This window comes from Phascolarctos cinereus, unplaced genomic scaffold, assembly GCF_003287225.1.
Source record: "Phascolarctos cinereus isolate Bilbo 61053 unplaced genomic scaffold, phaCin_HiC Scaffold_5;HRSCAF=322, whole genome shotgun sequence".
NCBI classification, from domain to species: Eukaryota; Metazoa; Chordata; class Mammalia; order Diprotodontia; family Phascolarctidae; genus Phascolarctos; species Phascolarctos cinereus.
The window spans coordinates 341,631,597-341,638,070 of NW_027555958.1; the positions used below are offsets into that span (position 1 = coordinate 341,631,597).

The 6,474-nt window shown below is 40.0% G+C and overlaps 1 pseudogene; it reads right to left on the reverse strand.

Moving 5' to 3' along the window:
- Positions 1-487: 487 nt before the first annotated feature.
- LOC110205427 (nucleotidyltransferase MB21D2 pseudogene) lies at positions 488-3,487 on the reverse strand (annotated as a pseudogene).
- Positions 3,488-6,474: the final 2,987 nt, after the last annotated feature.

Below are 6,474 nucleotides of genomic sequence, written 5' to 3' on the forward strand. Positions count from 1 at the left end.
TTCCCTGTCAGAATATTCTCTCCAACATTCCAAGTGATGGAAGCTCATTAAAAATAAAAGAGCCTCAGACAAAAATAGATTTATTCTATGTAAGAAGATTGTTTTTCCACTACCACCAAGATCTTCACACAAAGGAAGGGAAGAAGGGGAAGAAAAGATGGTGGAAAGACCCTGGGCATATGCAGCTATGACTTTAATCCTCCTTTAAAGAACCAGAATGAAACTGTGAGCACCACTCAACCTCCCCAGCAGAACACCAATATGACAGTTACAAAGGAAGAAGAGAAAAAGTAGAGGCTGGATGTAAGACAACAATGTCTTATTGTGGAAATTGCACCATCTTGAAGACCCAGAAACTTCATTTTAAGCATCTGTTCTCAACAGATCCAACCTATGTTTGACATGTAAAAACAGAATCTACTCACATACACACTAAAAACCATGACAATCTTAGGAACAAAATGGAAAAAAAAGTCAGCCAAAAAGCTCAGAAAATTTTATCACTGATTAGGAAATGAGGGTTCTCAGTCACTAGTTGCTGCAGTTTTTTGGCTAACTCATCATTGGGCTGGTTGGAACCCCAACACTGGGCTTGAGGCAGGGGATGATGGTGGTGCTTTCTCAATGCTGCAGCTTGAGGGTTAAGGGGCTGGCTACCTTAATGTTCTAGATGGCACTAAGCAAGTGCTCAGCAGGCTCAGAGCACACCAACGAGGGCTTTCCTGCATCCACACACAGGTGCTCCAGCATGTTGCACTGAGGGATAAAGCAGTTGGGGCACATCTTGTTCACCATGCAGTTCTGGAGGTCATCATTGAGGCCCAGTAAAAAAGTACCACATAGTCTTCCTGGGCCAAGTAATTGGCAGGAAGCCTATTCCACACCTAGAGCATCATGCTCCACAGGTGATACAGGCTAATGGCCTGTTGGGAGAAGAGTTAGTTGATATTGACTTTGCAAGCCTGGTAAGCTTGCATGAGGCTACTGGAAATGCATTTCTTTTATTTTTTTAAATTTTATTTGTTTTTAGTTTTCAGCATTGAAGTCTATAAGATTTTGAGTTCAAATTTTCTTCCCCTGCCTCTGCTCCTCCCTTCCCAAGATGGCATGCAATCTGATATATGCTATGCATGTACAATCATATTAAATATATTTCCACATTAGTCATGTTACAAAGCATTAGAATCAAAGGGAAAAACCAAAAGAAAAATGAAACAAAAAAAAGAAAAAAGAGGATATAATATCCTTTGATCTGATTCGGAATCCATAGTTCTTTCTCTAGATATGGGTAACATTTTCTATCATGAGACTTTTGGAATCATCTTAGATCCTTGTTTTGCTGAGAAGAGTTAAATCTATCAGAGCTAGTCATTGCACAATGAGGCTGTTATCGTGCACAGCATTCTCCTGGTTCTGCTCATTTCACTCAGCATCAGTTCATTTAAGTCTTTCCAAGTTTTTTCAAAAGTCCACCTGTTCATTATTTCTTATGGAACAATAGCATTCCATTACATTCATATACTGAAACTTGTTCAGCCATTCCCCAATTTATGGGCATCTCCTCAATTTCCAATTCTTTGCCACCACAAAAAGAGCTGCTATAAATATTTTTGTACATGTGGGTCCCTTTCCCATTTTTATGATCTCTTTGGGATACAGCCCTAGAAGTGGTATTGTTGGGTCAAAGGGTGTGCAGTTTTATATCCCTTTAGACATAGTTCCAAATTGCTCTCCAGAGTGGTTGGATCAGTTCACAACTCCACCAACAACGCACATTCATGTTCCAATATTCCTACATCTTCTCCAACATTTATCATTTTCCTATTTTGTCACGTTAGCCAATCTGGTAGGTGTGTTGTGGGACCTTAGAGTTGTTTCAATTTGCATTTCTCTAATCAATAGTGATTTAGAGCATTTTTTTTCATATGACTATAGATAACTTCAATTTCTCTACCTGAAAACTGCCTGTTTGTATCCCTTGACCATTTATCAATTGGGGAATGACTTGCATTCTTATGTATTCTTGCCTCAGTTTTCTATATAGTTTAGAAATGAGGCCTTCATCAGAGACACGGTAGTAAAAATTGTTTCCCAGCTTTCTGCTTCCCTTCTAATCTTGGTTACATTGGCTTTGTTTGTACAAAAATGTTTTAATTTAATGTAATCAAAATCATACATTTTGCATTTCATAATTTTCTCTATTTCTTGGTTGTTCATAAATTCTTCCATTTTTCGTAATTATAACAGGTAAACTATTCCTTGCTCTCCTAATTTGCTTATAGTCTCACCCTTTATATGTCTAAATCCTGTTCCCATTTTGACCTAATCTTGGTATACGGTATAAGATGTTGGTCTATGCCTAGTTTCTGCCATACTATTTTCAAGTTTTCTTAACAGCTTTTGTTAAATATTGAGTTCTTGTCCCAGAGGCTGGAGTGTTTGGATTTATCAAACAGTAGATTACTATAGTCATTGACTACTGTGTCTTGTCTCCTTAACCTACTTCACTGATTCACCATCCTTTTTCTTAGTCTGTACCAAGAAGTTTTGATGATTACTGCTTTATAATACAATTTAACATCTGGAAGAGCTAAGCCACCTTCCCTTGCATTTCTTTTTATTATGGAAATACATTTCTTAAGCTGGACTTCACCCCTGGCAAAGGACAACCTCTACTTGTCCTTTTTGCCTCCTAGGGAGCAAGCAGCACTGAGTAAAATCCACAGATGACTTCTTCAGTGATCTTCCCATCCCAGAAATGATTCTCCATAAGCCAGCTCTGGGCCACTGTGGGCTTGCCTTTGAAAGATACCACTGGGACAATGTCATAGAGCATGCAAGTACTGCCCCCCCCAAGAGCTGTCCCATTCTTCTTGACTTACTCCACTTTGGCTATCCCTCACTGGGGCTTTTTCAAGAGACTAATGCTGATGGAATCATAAAACCAACCAGATATTTTGGTAGGAGAGAATAAGTAATTTGTGGCTATGCTGATGTGGTCCACAGTGGCATAGCAGTCTTTCCATTTGCTAATGGTGCCTTCATCAAAGAGTCAAAGGCCTAGCCAAGAGTGGCACAGAGCCAAGTGGTGCAGTCCAGTGTCACAGGCTGATTTCAGTCATGAAGCTTAAGGGCTAGAAACAGCAGGGTTAAGTTGATGTCATAGTCTGTGTCCTGAGCATATACATTCAGCTCATCCAGGTCAAGGTTGACCCTGCCTTCCGGTACTCATTGGCCACAGGCAGTTTCTGGCCAAGTTTCTGTACCATTCTTATCATGGAACAGATGAACCCCTTGGCTATGGGGATCTCCAGGGCCCTCTGGATGTCATACTCCCATTGGTTGTGCTTGGTGAATTTCTGGATAAGTTTGTCCAGCTCTTCCATTATGGATCCGATCAGAAATCTAGCTCCAGGAAGGTGGGCTTGAGGCTGCCTGATCCAGGGACAGATACTGTCTTGCTGGCCGTGAGAGCCGCCATCTTCATGTAAAATGCCCCAGAATCTCAACCCAAGGTTCTCAACTGCTCCTGGCCTTACTGTGCCTGGCCTGAGTCCTGGCCTTTGGCTGCTCCCTGGACTTGGTGTGGGCAGCTGCACGGAGGTCAGCAGGTCAGGCTCAGCCTCCTTCCTGTGTGCTCCAGACTGCACAGCCAAGCTCCTGGCTGGGTCTCAGCCACCTATACAATTCTTTATAACAAAAAGTTAATTCTGTATGCATTTTCCCTAACACAGTAACCATGAAATAATCCATAAAATGCAGTACACAATATAATATTGATAACACAAAACCCCTTTTTTTCATTAGTAATTCCCTAGGATTCTGTAATCTTTTGTCCTAATATCTCAATTGAAAAACAATAACATTAATCTCAGACAATATTTACTGTTCATGACACATGAAATCCACCATACCATGAATACACTACAGCAAATAAAATTCTTAAACCTAAAACTTTTTAACCTGAATCTTACCTTGCACCGTATCAGATGATGGTGTGATGGCACTGTACTATGTCCTAAACTAATGTAAACCTCTTTACCTCGTTTGGCCTCTGAAAACCAAGGCAGAGGTTGATTGGACCTTTAGTCAATGCTATTGGAAGATGCTGAGACTGGCAAGGTCTCAACATCACTTTGGATACTCTGGACTTCATAGCTGGTAGACGGTGTTGGAGATGATGGACACACCAGCTTGAAATATCCATCAGTGACATCTATTTCATGACTGCTTAAGATCCTTGAGGTTCTTGGAGTATGGGCCCATAACAGGGATGAGTTGATATTTAACCTTATGGCTACAATCAATGTTGGGATCTACAGCCTTGATATCTGTAGCCAACTGGTCAGTGATGACAAGCTGCCCTTCAAGCTTTGAAACTATATGTGGCACAATTCTTGGAGCTTTTTAATCATTATTATCTCCACTGTCCTGAAGAACTTCCTGTTCTATCACATCTAACTGTCCATTCATCAGCCCCTGAGTTTGCTCCTTCATGGAGTCTGAGACATCTTCCTGCCCCATATCCTTGAACCCTTTGCCTCCAACGCTGTATGCTAGACACATGATTGACTCAACATTCTCTCTGCGTCATCAATGTCTTTAAAGCCTTCAAAATACCAGATACAAGCAGGGCATACTTTTTTCCAGCAGTTGTTCAGGGTAGCCTATGAAACATTTTCCCTGGCTACATTAATATAGTTTATGACTTGAAGCACAGCGACAGTTTTCAGAAATCCTTCATGGAGGTTTTTGGATTTGTTTCCAAGTACTCATAGGCATGGTGGTAGATTTCTCTGGTATAGAGGGACTTTATGATCCCCTTATTTAGAGACTGGATCAAAGATGTGATTTTGGATGGCATTTAAGAACAACTTCTACATTTTCATGTGCATTTTCTAGCTGCTCATGAATGCAAAATAGCGCCTTGTCAAATATTAAAAGAATCTTAAATTCAGGGATCTTTCCCTGCAGATATAGTTCTATGTCTGAAATGAAGCAGTAGTTAAATTAGTCCAGGAAGATCTCTGAAGCATCCACCCTTTTCTATTTCAGAGCCAATGCACTAGAATTCTTGCTTTTTTTTTTCTTTCAAAATCTTGGATTTGTGGCTGGGTAGATTGTCAGGGGCTTACACTTGTTGTCACTGGCATTGGTGCACAATAGAATCCAATAATCCTTAAAAGCTTTGCACCCAGGGGCTTTGGCAATGTCTTCTGTTATGTATCTGCATTTTCCTACCTGTTTCATACACAGACTAGTCTCATTAGTATTAAACACTGGTTCTGAAATTTGGCATCAGCAGAACCAGCATCACCAGAAAGTTTCACATTTTTAAGACCATACCATGACTTAAAATGATAAACCCACCCTTGGTCAGCTACAAGTCTTCACATTTTCTTGGCCTTTTGTTACATGCTTACAACTTTATTAGGCTTTCAAGTGGATGGTTGCTGTATTGAACATATTTTTTCATTCTTTCACCATCTTATTTACCCACAAATTCAGCTGCTTTTCCATTTTTTTTTTCCAATTCCCTCTATGTACTTAAGGGGTTATGTTAGCACTTTCTGGAATGGATTCATGAATACTTTTATGAATACTTTCCTCCTTTTTGCAGACATAATGAATTGTTGATTCATCAACACCAAACTTGCAGCTGACAGAGGCTGCAGACATTCTGGCATGAAGTTTATTTAATGCCTTTATTTTTTCACTAAGTTGCATCACTGACTTTGCATGCTTGGGCTTAGAGCCCGAAGGATTTGTACTCTGCTTTGGCGGTATAATTTTGACACAAAACAGGTTTTAAAGATTAAAAAATGAAAATATGCAATGAATGCACAGGGAGTTTATTTCTCTGCAATAGAAGGGTGAACAAAATATGCCTTTCATGATGAAGTGGCCTTGTTCTTTACCAAGGCTGACCTTTCTACCTGCTCAAGAAATTCCATTCCATCCTGTGCCTTCCAACAGATTGCACTGTTTGTCTTCCCCACTCTATCACTTATTTCAATGTCTCCCTGTTACTGGCTCATGTGCTATTGCCTACAAACATGTCTATCTTTCCCCCATCCTGAAAAAGTCTTTACACTTTATCCTTCCATCCACGCTAATAATCATCCTATATCTTTTCTGCCTTTTGTAACTAATCTTCAAAAAGGCCATCTACAATAGGTGCCTCTACTTTCTCTCCTCTTACTCTCTTCTTAACACCTTACAAACCAACTTCTGACCTTATCATTCCATTGAAATTACTGTTTCCAAAGTTATCAGTGATCCCTTAGTTGCCAAATCTAATGACCTAATCCTCATACTCCTTGATCTCCCTGTTGCTCGCAACACTGTTGATCATTCTTGATATTTTCTTCTCTCTAGGTTTTTGGGAAAGCACTCTGTCTCCTGATTCTCCTCCTTTTCATCTGATCACTTCTGTTTCCTTTAATGGATCCTCTTCCAGATCACATCCTCAAA